At 37.7% G+C, this 17,817-nt stretch overlaps 1 non-coding gene across 1 annotated transcript; it reads right to left on the reverse strand.

The window, feature by feature from the left end:
• Nucleotides 1–3,867: 3,867 nt before the first annotated feature.
• Nucleotides 3,868–3,971, reverse strand: LOC148553805 (small nucleolar RNA R71). The gene has a single exon (XR_015892737.1). It is a non-coding gene; the product is annotated as a small nucleolar RNA R71 (small nucleolar RNA).
• Nucleotides 3,972–17,817: the final 13,846 nt, after the last annotated feature.

Raw genomic sequence — 17,817 nt, forward strand, 5'->3', positions numbered from 1 at the left:
CACATTTCTAGACTTTACTATGAGTTTGTGCATTTTTCTGTGATTTCAGGTATTTTCTGACTGAAATTGAGGGACTTGAGCAAAAATCAGATTCAGAGGTTGAAGAAGGACTGCTGATGCTGTTGGATTCTGACCTCCCTGCACTCAAAATGGATTTTCTGGAGCTACAGAACTCAAAATGGCACGCTTCCAATTGCGTTGGAAAGTAAACATCCAGGGCTTTCCAGCAATATATAATAGTCCATACTTTGCCCAATTTTGGACGATGCAAACTGGCGTTCAACGCCAGCTCTCTGCCCAATTCTGGCGTCCAGCGCCAGAAACAAGTTGCAAAGTGGAGTTCAACGCCCAAACTGGCACAAAAGCTGGCGTTCAACTCCAAAAAGAGCCTCTGCACGTGGAACATTCAAGCTCAGCCCAAGCACACACCAAGTGGTCCCCGGAAGTGGATTTATGCATCAATTACTTACTTTTGTAAACCCTAATAACTAGTTTAGTATAAATAGGACTTTTTACTATTGTATTATACATCTTTGATCATTTGTATGCTATCTTAGATCACGTTTTGGGGGCTGGCCATTCGGCCATGCCTGGACCTTTCACTTATGTATTTTCAACGGTAGAGTTTCTACACTCCAGAGATTAAGGTGTGGAGCTCTGCTGTTCCTCAAAGATTAATGCAAAGTACTACTATTTTCTATTCAATTCAACTTATTCCGCTTCTAAGATATTCATTCGCACTTCAACCTGAATGTGATGAACGTAACAATCATCATCATTCCCCATGAACGCGTGCCTGACAACCACTTCCGTTCTACCTTCGATTGAATGATTATTTCTTAGATCTCTTAATCAGAATCTTCGTGGTGTAAGCTAGATTGATGGCGGCATTCATGAGAATCCGGAAAGTCTAAACCTTGTCTGTGGTATTCCGAGTAGGATTCTGGGATTGAATGACTATGACGAGCTTCAAACTCGCGATTGCTGGGCGTAGTGACAGACGCAAAAGGAGGGTGAATCCTATTCCAGCATGATCGAGAACCTCAGATGATTAGCCGTGGTGTGACAGAGCATTTGGACCATTTTCACAAGAGGATGGGATATAACCATTGACAACGGTGATGTCCTTGCATAAAGCCAGCCATGGAAAGGAGTAAGACTGATTGGATGAAGGCAGCGGGAAAGCAGAGCTTCAGAGGAACAAAAGCATCTCTACACGCTTATCTGAAATTCGCACCAATGAATTACATAAGTGTTTCTATCCTTCTTTTATTATTAAATTTCGAAAACTCCATAACTATTTTATATCCGCCTGTCTGAGATTTACAAGGTGACCATAGCTTGCTTCATACCAACAATCTCCGTGGGATCGACCCTTACTCACGTAAGGTTTATTACTTGGACGACCCAGCGCACTTGCTGGTCAGTTGTATCGAAGTTGTGACAAATTATGAATTTGAGATTAGAGCACCAAGTTTTTGGAGCCATTACCATAGTTCACAATTTCGTGCACCAAGTTTTTGGCGCTGTTGCCGGGGATTGTTCGAGTTTGGACAACTGACGGTTCATCTTGTTGCTCAGATTAGGTAATTTTCTTTTTGTTTTGTTTTCAAAAATTTTTCAAAAATCTTTCAAAAATTTCTCATCCGTTTTCGAAAAAAAAAATTTTAAAATAAAAATGTTTTCAAAAAAATAAAAATAAAAATATATTTTTTTTCTTCAGAATTTTTAAGAATGAATTCTAGTGTTTCATGAAGCATGTTGAAGCCTGGCTGGCTGTAGGGAATGTCAGGCGTGTCATGTCTGAGTTACATACTAAAGCTTGGCTGGCTATTAAGTCATGCCTGACCCTTTGATTGGAGCTTTAGACTAAAGAGCATAAGATTCCTGGAATTCATATTAAAAATTTTGGAATCCTTATTTTTCTTTTTCAATATGATTTTCGAAAAAATTAAAAGAAAATACAAAAAAAATCATAAAATCATAAAAAAAATCAAAAATATTTCATGTTTCTTGTTTGAGTCTTGAGTCAGATTTAAAGTTTGGTGTCAATTGCATGTTCATCTTGCATTTTTCGAAAAAAATCATGCATTCATAGTGTTCTTCATGATCTTCAAGTTGTTCTTGGTAAGTCTTCTTGTTTGATCTTGATGTTTTCATGTTTTGTGTCTTTTCTTGTTTTGCATTTTTGCATCCATAGAGTCTAAACATGAAAGATTTCTAAGTTTGGTGTCTTGCATGTTTTCTTTGCATATAAAAATTTTCAAAAAATAAGTTCTTAATGTTCATCTTGACATTCAAAGTGTTCTTGGTGTTCATCTTGATATTCATAGTGTTCTTGCATTCATCATATACTTTGATCCAAAATTCTCATGCATTGCATCATTTTGCATGTTTTTCTCTCTCATCATAAAAATTCAAAAAAAAAATATATCTTTCCCTTTTTGCCTCTTAAAATTTCGAAAATTAGATTTGACTTTTTCAAAAATTTTTAAAATCTAGTTGTTTTTATGAGTCAAATCAAATTTTCAATTTAAAAATCTTATCTTTTTCAAAATCTTTTTCAAAAATCAAGTCTTTTCCATTTTTCTTAGTTATTTTCAAAAATTCTAAAAATATTTTTCAAAAATCTTTTTCTTATTTTTTTATATCAAATTTTCGAAAATAACAATAACAATTAATGTTTTGATTCAAAATTTTCAAGTTTGTTACTTGCTTGTTAAGAAAGATTCAAACTTTGAGTTCTAGAATCATATCTTGTGATTTCTTGTGAATCAAGTCATTAATTGTGATTTTAAAAATCAAATCTTTTTCAAAACTAATTTCAATCATATCTTTTCAAAAATATTTTCTTATCTTATCTTTTTCAAAAATTTGATTTTAAAATATCTTCTCTAACTTTTTATCTTCTTATCTTTTCAAAATTGATTTTCAAATTTGTTTCAACTAACTAACTAACTTTTTGTTTATTTCTTATCTTTTTCAAAACTACCTAACTAACTCTCTCTCTCTCTCTAATTTTCGAAAATATCTCTCTCTTTTTCAAAAATTCTTTTTAATTAACTAATTATTTTAATTTTTTATTTTAATTTTCGAAAATTACTAACCTTTTTCAAAAACAATTTTCGAAAATCACTAACTCTTTTTCAAAAATAATTTTCGAAAATTCTCTCTCTCTCATCTCACATCTCTGCTCTCCTCACCCTTGTGCTTCTTTCCTTACATTACATTCTTTTCTTCTTCTTTTCTTCCACTCACACAGGGACCTCTATACTGTGGTATAAAGGATCCCTATTATTATTATTATTATTTCTGTGCCCTCTTCTTTGTCATATGAGCCGGAGCAAGGACAAGAATATTCTTGTTGAAGCAGATCCAGAACCTGAAAGGACTCTGAAGAGGAAACTAAGAGAAGTTAAATTACAACAATCCAGAGATAACCTTTCAGAAATTTTCGAACAGGAAGAGGAGATGGCAGCCGAAAATAATAATAATGCAAGGAGAATGCTTGGTGACTTTACTGCACCTAATTCCAATTTACATGGAAGAAGCATCTCCATTCCTGCCATTGGAGCAAACAACTTTGAGCTGAAACCTCAGCTAGTTTCTCTGATGCAGCAGAACTGCAAGTTTCATGGACTTCCATCTGAAGATCCTTTTCAGTTCTTAACTGAATTCTTGCAGATCTGTGATACTGTTAAGACTAATGGAGTAGATCCTGAAGTCTACAGGCTCATGCTTTTCCCTTTTGCTGTAAGAGACAGAGCTAGAGTGTGGTTGGACTCTCAACCTAAGGATAGCCTGAACTCTTGGGATAAGCTGGTTAAGGCTTTCTTAGCCAAGTTCTTTCCTCCTCAAAAGCTTAGTAAGCTTAGAGTGGATGTCCAAACCTTCAGACAGAAGGAAGGTGAATCCCTCTATGAAGCTTGGGAGAGATACAAGGAACTGACCAAAAAGTGTCCTTCTGACATACTTTCAGAATGGACCATCCTGGATATATTCTATGATGGTTTATCTGAGCTATCAAAGACGTCATTGGATACTTCTGCAGGTAGATCCATTCACCTAAAGAAAACGCCTGCAGAAGCTCAAGAACTCATTGACATGGTTGCTAATAACCAGTTCATGTACACTTCTGAGAGGAATCCTGTGAGTAATGGGACGCCTATGAAGAAGGGAGTTCTTGAAATTGATACTCTGAATGCCATATTGGCTCAGAACAAAATATTGACTCAGCAAGTCAATATGATTTCTCAGAGTCTGAATGGAATGCAAGCTGCATCCAACAGTACTCAAGAAGCATCTTCTGAAGAAGAAGCTTATGATCCTGAAAACCCTGCAATAGCAGAGGTGAATTACTTAGGTGAACCTTATGGAAACACCTATAATCCATCATGGAGAAATCATCCAAATCTCTCATGGAAGGATCAACAAAAGCCTCAACAAGGCTTTAATAATGGTGGAAGATACAGGTTTAGCAATAGCAAGCCTTTTCCATCATCCACTCAGCAACAGACAGAGAACTCTGAACAAAATACCTCTAATTTAGCAAACTTAGTCTCTGATCTGTCCAAGGCCACTGTAAGTTTCATGAATGAAACAAGGTATTCCATTAGAAATTTGGAAGCACAAGTGGGCCAGCTGAGTAAAAGGATCACTGAAATCCCTCCTAGTACTCTCCCAAGTAATACAGAAGAGAATCCAAAAGGAGAGTGCAAGGCCATTGAACTAATCACCATGGCCGAACCTGTGAAGGAAGGAGAGGACGTGAATCCCAAGGAGGAAGACCTCCTGGGACGTCCAGTGATCAATAAGGAGCTTCCCTCTGAGGAACGAAAGAAATCTGAGACTCATCTAGAGACCATAGAGATTCCATTGAACCTCCTTATGCCATTCATGAGCTCTGATGAGTATTCCTCTTCTGAAGAGAATGAGGATGTTACTGAAGAGCAAGCTGCCAAGTTTCTTGGTGCAATCATGAAGCAGAATGCCAAATTATTTGGCATTGAGACTTGGGAAGATGAACCTCCCTTGTTCACCAATGAACTAAGTGATCTGGATCAACTGACATTGCCTCAGAAGAAACAGGATCCTGGAAAGTTCTTAATACCTTGTACCATAGGCACCATGATCTTTCAGGCTCTGTGTGACCTTGGTTCAGGAATAAACCTCATGCCCCTCTCTGTAATAGAGAAACTGGGAATCTATGGGGTGCAAGCTGCTAAAATCTCATTAAAGATGGCAGACAATTCAAGAAAACAGGCTTATGGACAAGTAGAGGACGTGCTAGTAAAGGTTGAAGGCCTTTACATCCCTACTGATTTCATAGTCCTAGATACTGGGAAGGATGAGGATGAATTCATCATCCTTGGAAGACCCTTCCTAGCCACAGCAAGAGCTGTGATTGATGTGGATAGAGGAGAATTGATCCTTCAAATAAAGGACGACAACCTTGTGTTTACAACTCAAGGATCTCTCTCTGCATCCATGGAGATGAAGCATAAAAAGCTTCTCTCAAAGCAGAGTCAAACAAAGCTCCCACAGTCAAACTCTAAGTTTGGTGTTGGGAGGCCACAACCAAACTCTAAGTTTGGTGTCAAACCCCCATATCCAAACTCTAAGTTTGGTGTTGGGAGGTCTCAACAAAGCTCTGCACATCTGTGAGGCTCCATGAGAGCCCACTGTCAAGCTATTGACATGAAAGAAGCGCTTGTTGGGAGGCAACCCAATGTTTATTTATCTAATTTTCATTGTTTTTCATGTTTTATTAGGTTCATGATCATGTGGAGTCACAAAATAAATATAAAAATTGAAAACGAAATCAAAAACAGCAGAAGAAAAAAACACACCCTGGAGGAAGACCTTACTGGCGTTTAAACGCCAGTAAGAAGCATGTTTTAGGTGTTCAACGCCAGAACAGAGCATGGTTCTGGCGCTGAACACCAGAAATGGGCAGCATCTAGGCGTTTGAACGCCAGAAACGCACCCTGGAGAAGAGCTGGCGCTGAACGCCCAGAACAAGCACCAATCTGCGCTGAACGCCCAGAGTTGTGTGCAAGGGCATTTTGCATGCCTAATTTGGTGCAAGGTTGTAAATCCTTGACACCTCAGGATCTGTGGACACCACAGGATCATCTCAGGATCTGTGAATCTCACAGGATCCCCACCCACCTCACCCTCTCTCTCTCTCTCCATTCATAGTCATCCCTTCTGTTTTCCATTCACCACTCACATCCATACACACATCCCTCCATCTCCTCCATATCTTCTTCTTCCTCATCTATTCCTTCTTCTCTTGTTCGAGGGCGAGCAATATTCTAAGTTTGGTGTGGTAAAAGCATAAGCTTTTTGTTTTTCCATTACCATTAATGGCACCTAAGGCCAGAGAAACCTCAAGAAAGAGGAAAGGAAAGACAATTGCTTCCACCTCTGAGCCATGGGAGATGGAAAGATTCATCTCACAAGCCCATCACTAAGAAAAGGATGGAGCAAACAAGAGAGCACATTCATGGATCTCAACAGGCACATGAAGAAGCTCACCATCAAGAAATCCCTGAGATACCTCAGGGGATGCACTTTCCTCCACAGAATTTTTAGGAAGCAAATCAACACCTCCCTAGGAGAATTAAGTTCCAACATGGGACAATTAAGGGTGGAACATCAAGAGCACTCCATCATCCTTCATAAAGATCAAAAAGCAATGAGGGAGGAGCAACAAAGACAAGGAAGAGACATAGAAGAGCTCAAGGACATCATTGGTTCCTCAAGAAGGAAACGCCACCATCACTAAGGTGGACTCATTCCTTGTTCTTACATTCTCTGTTTTTCGTTTTCTTTATGTTAAGTGCTTATCCATGTTTGTGTCTTATTACATGATCATTAGTAGTTAGTAACTATGTCTTAAAGTTATGAATGTCCTATGAATCCTTCACCTCTCTTAAATGAAAAATGTTTTAATTCAAAAGAACAAGAAGTACATGAGTTTTGAATTTATCCTTGAACTTAGTTTAATTATGTTGATGTGGTGACAATGCTTCTTGTTTTCTGAATGAATACTTGAACAATGCATATGTCTTTTGAAGTTGTTGTTTAAGAATGTTAAATATGTTGGCTCTTGAAAGAATGATGACAAGGAGACATGTTATTTGATAATCTGAAAAATCATAAAAATGATTCTTGAAGCAAGAAAAAGCAGCAAAGAACAAAGCTTGCAGAAAAAAATATAGCGAAAAAAAAAATAGAAAGAAAAAGAAAAAGCAAGCAGTAAAAGCCAAAGCTCTTAAAACCAGGAGGCAAGAGCAAAAAGCCAACAACCCTTAAAACCAAAAGGCAAGGGTAATAAAAAGGATCCCAAGGCTTTGAGCATCAGTGGATAGGAGGGCCTAAAGGAATAAAATCCTGGCCTAAGCGGCTAAACCAAGCTGTCCCTAACCATGTGCTTGTGGCATGAAGGTGTCAAGTGAAAACTTGAGACTGAGCGGTTAAAGTCAAGGTCCAAAGCAAAAGAAGAGTGTGCTTAAGAACCCTGGACACCTCAAATTGGGGACTTTAGCAAAGCTGAGTCACAATCTGAAAAGGTTCACCCAATTATGTTTCTGTGGCATTTATGTATCTGGTGGTAATACTGGAAAACAAAGTGCTTAGGGCCACGGCCAAGACTCAAAAAATAGCTGTGTTCAAGAATCATCATACTGAACTAGGAGAATCAATAACACTATCTAAACTCTGAGTTCCTATAGATGCCAATCATTCTGAACTTCAATGGATAAAGTGAGATGCCAAAACTATTCAAGAGGTAAAAAGCTACAAGTCCCGCTCATCTGATTGGAGCTATGTTTCATTGATAGTTTGGAATTTATAGTATATTCTCTTCTTTTTATCCTATTTGATTTTCAGTTGCTTGGGGACAAGCAACAATTTAAGTTTGGTGTTGTGATGAGCGGATAATTTATACACTTTTTGGCATTGTTTTTAGTATGTTTTTAGTAGAATCTAGTTACTCTAAGGGATGTTTTCATTAGTTTTTATGTTAAATTCATATTTCTAGACTTTACTATGAGTTTGTGTGTTTTTCTGTGATTTCAGGTATTTTCTGACTGAAATTGAGGGACTTGAGCAAAAATCAGATTCAGAGGTTGAAGAAGGACTGCTGATGCTGTTGGATTCTGACCTCTCTGCACTCAAAATAGATTTTCTGGAGCTACAGAACTCAAAATGGCGCGCTTCTAATTGCGTTGGAAAGTAAACATCCAGGGCTTACCAGCAATATATAATAGTCCATACTTTGCCCAAGTTTGGACGACGCAAACTGGCGTTCAACGCCAGCTCTCTGCCCAATTCTGGCGTCCAGCGCCAGAAACAAGTTGCAAAGTGGAGTTCAACGCCCAAACTGGCACAAAAGCTGGCGTTCAACTCCAGAAAGAGCCTCTACACGTGGAACATTCAAGCGCAGCCCAAGCACACACCAAGTGGGCTCCGGAAGTGGATTTATGCATCAATTACTTACTTCTGTAAACCCTAGTAACTAGTTTAGTATAAATATGACTTTTTACTATTGTATTATACATCTTTGATCAGTTGTATGCTATCTTAGATCACGTTTTGGGGGCTGGCCATTCGGCTATGCCTGGACCTTTCACTTATGTATTTTCAACGGTAGAGTTTCTACACTCCAAAGATTAAGGTGTGGAGCTCTGCTGTTCCTCAAAGATTAATGCAAAGTACTACTGTTTTCTATTCAATTCAACTTATTCCGCTTCTAAGATATTCATTCGCACTTCAACCTGAATGTGATGAATGTGACAATCATCATCATTCCCCATGAATGCGTGCCTGACAACCACTTCCGTTCTACCTTCGATTGAATGATTATCTCTTAGATCTCTTAATCAGAATCTTCGTGGTGTAAGCTAGATTGATGGCGGCATTCATGAGAATCCGGAAAGTCTAAACCTTGTCTGTGGTATTCCGAGTAGGATTCTGGGATTGAATGACTGTGACGAGCTTCAAACTCGCGATTGCTGGGCGTAGTGACAGATGCAAAAAGAGGGTGAATCCTATTCCAGCATGATCGAGAACCTCAGATGATTAGCCGTGCTGTGACAGAACATTTGGACCATTTTCACAAGAGGATAGGATGTAACCATTGACAACGGTGATGCCCTTGCATAAAGCCAGCCATGGAAAGGAGTAAGACTGATTGGATGAAGGCAGCGGGAAAGCAGAGATTCAGAGGAACGAAAGCATCTCTACACGCTTATCTGAAATTCTCACCAATGAATTACATAAGTGTTTCTATCCTTCTTTTATTATTTAATTTCGAAAACTCCATAACTATTTTATATCCGCCTGACTGAGATTTACAAGGTGACCATAGCTTGCTTCATACCAACAATCTCCGTGGGATTGACCCTTACTCACGTAAGGTTTATTACTTGGACGACCCAGTGCACTTGCTGGTCAGTTGTATCGAAGTTGTGACAAATTATGAATTTGAGATTAGAGCACCAAGTTTTTGGAGCCATTACCAAAGTTCACAATTTCTTGCACCAGTCACCAATTACTTAACCAAACCAAAAGGAGAAAAATCTAAATTAAATTAAAATCATCATAAATAGAATAAAACAATCATAAATCTGAAATACCTCAAATTATATTAAATAGAATATTCAAATCTAACATGGAAAGATTCATAAGCCAATTTGGCAACATAAATAATTAACAAGTAAAAGCATTAGGATAACTAAAAGTAGAAGAGAACATAAAATTAAAGTTGGGAACATTGAACCTGGAATGGAGTAATAACCATAAAGTAAAAGAAATCCTAATTCCAAAACCTAAGAGAGAGGAGAGAACCTCTCTCTCTAAAACTATATCTAAAACCTAAAATTCTGAATTATGAATGTTTTGTTTATGAATGAATGGATTCTCCCACTTTATAGCCTCTAATCTGTGTTTTCTAGGCCGAAAATTGGGTCAAAAACAGCTGAGAAATCGCTTGGGGCGAAATCTGCCACGCTGGTTTTTCGTCACTGCGACGCGTGCGCGTCGCCTAGCTGTATGGCCACTATAGCAAATTATATATCATTTCGAAGCCCCGAACGTTAGCTTTCCAACGCAACTAAAACCGCCTCATTTGGACCTCTGTAGCTCAAGTTATAATTGATTTAGTGCGAGAGGGTCAGGCTAGACAGCTCAGCAATTTCTTCAATTTCTTGCATTCCTTCTACCTTTGCATGCTTCCTTTCCATCCTCTAAGCCATTCCTGCCCTGTAAACCCTGAAATCACTTAACACACATATCACGGCATCGAATGATAATAAGATAGGATTAATATTAGCAAATATAAGGCCAAAGAAGCATGTTTTCAATCATAGCACAAAATCAGGAAGGAAATTGTAATACCATGCAATTAGTTTGAATGAGTGTGAGAATAGTGGATAAAATCCACTAGATTAAGCACAGGATAAATCCTAAAAATGGGGTTTATCAACCTCCCCACACTTAAACATTAGCATGTCCTCATGCTAAGCTCAAGAGAAGCTATAAGAGAGTGAAGAGGAATGGTAGAATGCATGAAATGCAACCCTATATGAATGTAACTACATGCAAAATGTTTCTACCTACTTGGTTAAAAGTAAACAAATCTTTTAAGAATAAATATGAACTAGATTTCACTAATTAAAATTATAAAAAATGAAGTACAAATAGACTTACAAAAGAAAATAGCTCGTGAAAGCCGGGAACAAAGAATCGAGCATCGAACCCTCACTGGAAGTGTATGCACTCTAATCGCTCATGTGTTTAAGGTTCGATCTCTCAATTCTCTACTAATCTTGCTTTCTAAGGCTTGCTCTTCATCTAACAATCAAAAAAAATTTAATGTACAGATACACATATTAAGAGGTCTTTTAAGGGTTGTAATGGGGTTAGGGTCAAGGTAGGATTGTATTTGGTTAAGTGGACTAAAATCTGAATCCTTAATTAACTTACACTTTTCCCACCTAACTTAGACAATCCATGTAATCATAATACCACATCTAACTATCCATTAACCATGTTTTCCATATATTCATGCATCCTAATTTCGAGTACAGTACATATGCATTTCTTTCACTACATACTTTGGGGCATTTTGTCCCCTTTTATTTATTTGCTCTTTTTCTTTTTCTTTTCTCTTTTTTTTATTTTTATTTTATATATATATATATATATATATATATATATATATATATATATATATATATATATATATATATATATATATATATATATATATATATATATATATATGCCTATTTTTTTTCTTTTTTTTTCTTTCGTTTTTCTCAATGCACATGATTAAATTATTGAATGCATGAATATGTCCTAAACATTTCTTTCATATTTTCTCAAGAATATACAACATACTTAATTTCCAAAACCAAACGTTTCCAAACCCACTTTTCCCCATACTTAATTCATGAGCACTCTCACTAGTCTAAGCTAACCAAGGATTCAAATTAAGGACATTATTATTTTTCGCTTAGAGTTAATCATGAGCTAAAGTAAAGAACAAAAGGGTATAATAAGCTCAACATTGGTTTGCAAAGGATAATGAAAGGGTAAGGCCATATGAGTATGTAAGCTCAGTGAAACAAAGGCCTCAATCATATAAGTGCATGCATACATCAAACCATGGAAATATAGAATCAAGCAAGACAAAGATTACAATTTTAGAGAGAACAACACACACCAAAAATAAAATATTAGTTGATAGAATGCAACCAATTTAAATAGGCTCAAAATCTCACTGGTTTTGTGTGTTCGAGCTCTAAACCATGTTCCAAAATAAAATTTTTTCAAACAAGTTTAACAAAAAAAATTTTATTCAAATTAGTGAAATACTCTAAAAATTTTCTTGAAAAAGAAAATATTACTTTAACCAAGTGGTGGTAAAATATGCACAAAATCAAACAAATATGCAATCAAACATGCAAATGCAATAAACTAGCAAAGAAAATAAAAGATTGCTGTTGTGAAGAAAATAACTAACCCATGAAGATCGGTATCGACCTCCCCACACTTAAAGATTGCACCGTCCTCGTTGCATGCTAAGATGTGCAAGTAGACGGGTGGCTCCGCAGCTAGTGCTCTTTTTGTTCCTTTTCTTGCCGGTGGTTTGGGAGTAGCTTTCTCTTTACCCTTCTTGGTGGCCATCCTGAAAAGGGAAAAAGAAAGTAACTTTTAAAGTTAAGGGTTAGAGAAATGAAGGGGATGATACAAGTGATAATAATGCAGAAGGATGTCGTTAACACATGGTCATGACTACATGTGAAATGTTCATCAATGGAAATATAGCTAGTGCATGTGATGGCAAGTAAATGCAAGATGTTTATTGGCATGCTGGCAAAGGCATGAGTAGCATAGATCAAGCATTAAATGTCCAAGTTTGATTATCAACTCTTTCAAACTAACAATCTATTTGTATTGACAATTATATTTAATCAATAAAATATAAAAGGAGTTTTGTGAAAAACAGGCATTAGAGTAGTAGAATAGAATAATTTAAAATAGTGCGCAATGCCATATGGACTTTTTCACAAACACATAGCATGTATGGTAAATATGTTATTGAAAGTATTAATTTGAACATGCAAGCAACCCTTTAAGAAGTAATATTAATTGTCAAACAATTCCACAATAACTCACAAGCAAAATATAGAAGTAAATAATCACCCAATTAAATTTCTAACACCAATTTAAAGGAATAAAAAGAAAAGATAGATAATGAAAGTGAAAAAAAAAAAAGAAGAAGAAAACATTAATAAAAATAATAAAAGGAAAAGTAAAAATAAAGAGAGAAAGAAAAGAACCTTTGATAATGTATGTGAAAAATAAGGAAGGGAGAAAGTAAAAAAGTGAGAAAGAATAAAGAAGGAAGAAGGAAGAAGAAAGAAATAAGAAGGGAAAGAAAAGATAAGATATTTGGCTGATCTGGATAAGCTGTGCGTCACATGTCACGCGGACGCGTGGTTCACGCGATCGCGTGGTGGATGATAAGTTCAGGTGACGCGGACGCGTGGGTCATGCGGTCGCGTGACCTGATTTGTGCTATTGGTGCGAGTGCAGCCTTGCGTTCGCGCAACTCTCTGTTTTAAATGCATTTTGCCAAAAATCTGGGTGACACGTGCGCGTGGGTGACGCGATCGCATGAATGGCCATATTTTGAAAATGACGCGGATGCGTGGGGCACGCGTTCGTGTGATAGAGCTTGTGCTTCCAGCACCATTCCAGCCCCACTCCATCATAACTCTCTGCCATACACCTCTTTACGTCGATTTTGCAGGGGCACGTGGTTGCGTGGGTGACACAGACGTGTGGGCATATTTGTGCCTAAGGCACGCCTCCAGCCACGCTTTTGCGTGACTCTCTACTTCTTTTCTTCCCGTTTCGAAGGCACCTATGACGCGGACGTCGCATGCATTTTTTTTTAATATAATATGCAGGTGCAAATGCAGAATCCAGGTGAATATGCAGAAATTGTGAATGAACACTAGTAAAAATAAAATAAAATAAAATATGATTAAGAATAAAAAAGGAACAATTATACCATGGTGGGTTGTCTCCCACCTAGCACTTTTAGTTAAAGTCCTTAAGTTGGACATCTGGTGAGCTCATTGTCATGGTGGCTTATGCTTGAACTCATCCAGGAATCCTTACCAGTGTTTGTGATTCCAGTAGCCTCCAGGATCCCACACTAGTTGCATAAAGCCTTCAAACAAGTTAAAGCAAGTGACAAGGCCCCAAGAGTGTTGATTGCTAGACTGAATTCCGGGGTCCCAAACCTTGCTTTTACACCCGTCTTCTTGTTGACCATCTTTGTTCCAACCGGGTGGTAAGCAATCTGAATTCTCACTAGAGTGCCCAAACGACTTCCTAGACCCATTCAATCGAGCTCTACACCAATCTTTGCACTTCAACTTGGAGCGTGCAACCATATTGAACCTTGCAGGATAACTTCTACCACTAACCATTTTCCTCTTACTCTTAACGCCACAAAGAGCTCTAAGTTGACCATCTGTCTCAAGTAAAGCATATTCAAGTGGGCTAATCAACCTTAGAGATGAAAGATTTACCCACTTGAATGAAGGAATGGACGGTGATGGCTTTGGGGGAGAGGTCTCCAACAACTTTGGCAAAGTGATTTCCAGCTCCATTCCCTTGAGCTCTTCCTTGACAACTTCCACCTCCTTGCAAGCTTCTTCAATTTCAACATTTTCCTCTTGGTAGCTTTCTTCCAATTCGATGTCTTCTTCATTGTTCACCAAGGGCATGGGAGGTTGTGCTTCTTTTTCTTTAATCTCCATGTCAAGTCCAATGGGAGAGGGTTCAAATATAGATAAGAATTCATTAATGATTGAATCCATCTCTTGATCATCCCTTTCAAAGTCTTCAACCATGATATGCCTTGGAGGTTGTACACCCTCCTCAACAACAAATTCAAACTCTTTAGAAGGGGGTTCTATGACTGGGCTTTCCCATGGACGTTCTGCAACACCTAAGTCTTCGACCAATTCTTCTTCTTTGATAATTCTGGCTTTTTCCACTTGTTCCAGTACAAAGTCATGCTCCGTACTGCTAACCGGAGCTTCTAGTGTCTCCTTCGTACTGGGGGCTAATCGGTTTATCGCTTGCTCCAATTGATGAAGGGTTGCATGAAATTGGTTCACTGTGTCCTTGAGACGTTCCTGTGATTCTCGGATTGATGGATATGGACATGGTGCATATGGAAGTGGTGGTTCTTGGGGGTAGTTGGATTGGAATTGGGGTGGGTAAGGGTGGTGGTGGGTGGTTTGTGAGTGTGGTGATCCAAAGCTATGTTGAGGAGGTGGTTCATAGGCATATGATGGGGCTTGTTGGTAACTACAAGGAGGTCCACCATATCTATTATCTTGATACGCACCTCGGAATGGTTCTTGACTATAGTATACTGGTGGAGGTTGGTTGTCACGAAGAGGTCCACCATAACTATTGTCTTGGCATGCATTGTAAGATGGTCGTTGTCCATGGTATCTTGGAAGGTGTTGTTGTCGAAAGGGTTGATCAGATCCTCGTAGCTCCTTCCAACTTTGATTGTTCCGACCTTGATGCATGTTCCTATTATAGCTTCCATTCCTTTCAACAACATTAGAACCAAACTCAAAGCGACGGGGGTGAGAACTCATAGTAGCTAATAAAAATTAAAAACAAATAAACAAGCAAAATAAAATATTTACAATAACCAATAATAAGGCACACGTTTGCAATTCCCTGGCAACGGCGGCATTTTGACGAGAGGACTTTTGCTAGTAAAGAAATTCACAAAATTAATCGCGTTGTAAGTATAGTTTCTAAACCAAGCAATAATCCTTTCATACAAAAGTTTTAGTTGTCACTTAAGCAAACCCAATAAAATTGATAACCGAAGTATTGAAACCTCGGGTCATTTCTCAAGGAATTGCAGGGAAGTGTGTTTATTATTGGTTATGGAAAAAGGTATATTTTTGGGTTTTTGAAATAGGGAACAAGTAAATTAAATGGCAAGAAAAATAAATTAATAATTAGAAAAACTCTTGGCAAGGTATAAGAACTAGAAATCCCATCCTAGTTATCCTTATCAGGTGTGATGAGAATTGTTTATCGCTCCTACTTAGTTAACCCTTACTAAATAAAGGAAAGTCAAGTGGACCAATCAATTTGATCCTCAAGTCCTAGTCAACTCCTGTGGAAAGACTAGCTTTAGAGCGATCCAAATCAATTAGCGAGAATTCCAATTTTTAATCAACTGCTGAGTCTGATAACTCAAGTATCACCAATTACTTAACCAAACCAAAAGGAGAAAAATCTAAATTAAATTAAAATCATCATAAATAGAATAAAACAATCATAAATCTGAAATACCTCAAATTATATTAAATAGAATATTCAAATCTAACATGGAAAGATTCATAAGCCAATTTGGCAACATAAATAATTAATAAGTAAAAGTATTAGGGTAACTAAAAGTAGAAGAGAACATAAAATTAAAGTTGGGAACATTGAACCTGGAATGGAGTAATAACCATAAAGTAAAAGAAATCCCAATTCTAAAACCTAAGAGAGAGGAGAGAACCTCTCTCTCTCTAAAACTACATCTAAAATCTAAAATTCTGAATTATGAATGTTGTGTTTATGAATGAATGGATTTCCCCACTTTATAGCCTCTAATATGTATTTTCTAGGCCAAAAATTGGGTCAAAAACAGCCCAGAAATCGCTGGGGGCGAAATGTGCCACGCTGGTTTTTCGTCACTGCGACGCATGCGCGTAAATAACGCGTGCGCGTCGCCTAGCTGTACGGCCACTATGGTAAATTATATATCATTTCGAAGCCCCGGACGTTAGATTTCCAACGCAAATAGAACCGCCTCATTTGGACCTCTGTAGCTCAAGTTATGATTGATTTAATGTGAGTCAGGCTGGACAGCTCAGCAATTCCTTCAATTTCTTGCATTCCTTCCACTTTTGCATGCTTCCTTTCCATCCTCTAAGTCATTCCTGCCCTGTAAATCCTGAAATCACTTAACACACATATCACGGCATCGAATGATAATAAGATAGGATTAATATTAGCAAATATAAGGCCAAAGAAGCATGTTTTCAATCATAGCACAAAATCAGGAAGGAAATTGTAAAACCATGCAATTAGTATGAATGAGTGTGAGAATAGTGGATAAAATCCACTAGATTAAGCACAGGATAAACGCTAAAAATGGGGTTTATCAATGCCCCTTTGATATAGAATTCAATCAGCTTCAGAAAGTCCAAAACTAGGCTCTAGAGGCCCAGAAATCGCCCCCAGCATTTTTCTTTAAGTGAGTCACGTGCGCTGATTTGTGCGTATGCACAGATGTTTGCATTCGCCCACGTGCTAAATTTTTCTCTTGTGCGTACACACAAAGACTTGTGCATACGCACACATGGCTGTGTGCTTCTCCTCCACTCTCATCAAGCCATTGATAAACCCCCTTTATAGGGTTTATCTCGTGTTGAATTTAGAGCATTTTGATAACCTTTCCTCATATTTATTCAATGAAATAGCATGATTTTGTGATTGTCTCCGTATTTGTGCTTAGATGTGAAAATATGCTTTTTAGACCTTTAATTTGATAGTCTTAATTCACCTTTGATTTCCACTAGATGCCTTGATGTGTTTGCTAGTGATTTCAGGTTGAAAAGGGCTAGGAAGGGATCAAAGGAGTGAAAGGAAAGAATACAAAGTGAAGAAATCATGAAAAGCTAAAATTTTGGAAAAGCACATGGGCGCGCACGCACACTATGCACTTACGCGCAGATCGCGAAATTCTCCATGGACGCGCACGCGCACTGTGCGCGTACGCGCCGAAGGCCGCACGTGATTTTTAAAGAGGAACACGTGCCTGGCGATTTTGGAGGGTTTCTAGCCCCATTTGGAGCTGAGTTTTTAGCGGGAAAAGGCTAAAAAGACCAAGGAATGAAGGGGAAGGCATCACAAGACACATACACACTTTAGGCTAGGTTTTAGTTTTAGTTTTAGAGAGAGAAGCTCTTCCTTCTCTCTAGGATTAGGATTTGGATTAGGTTTAGTTCTTAGATCTAGGTTTTAATTCATGCCCTCTTCTACTTCTCCTTCTTAATTCTTTGTTGTTACATTCATCATTCTTCTATTGTTTGTTATAATTTCTTCTACTTTGTTTGTAGATCTACTTTTGTTCATTTTATTTTCTTTCAATTCAAGTTGAGGTAATTCATAATAATTGTGTTTCTTTTGATTGTTGCT

This window comes from Arachis ipaensis, chromosome B7 (genome assembly GCF_059453495.1).
Source record: "Arachis ipaensis isolate K30076 ecotype BB chromosome B7, ASM5945349v1, whole genome shotgun sequence".
In the NCBI taxonomy this organism is placed as follows: Eukaryota; Viridiplantae; Streptophyta; class Magnoliopsida; order Fabales; family Fabaceae; genus Arachis; species Arachis ipaensis.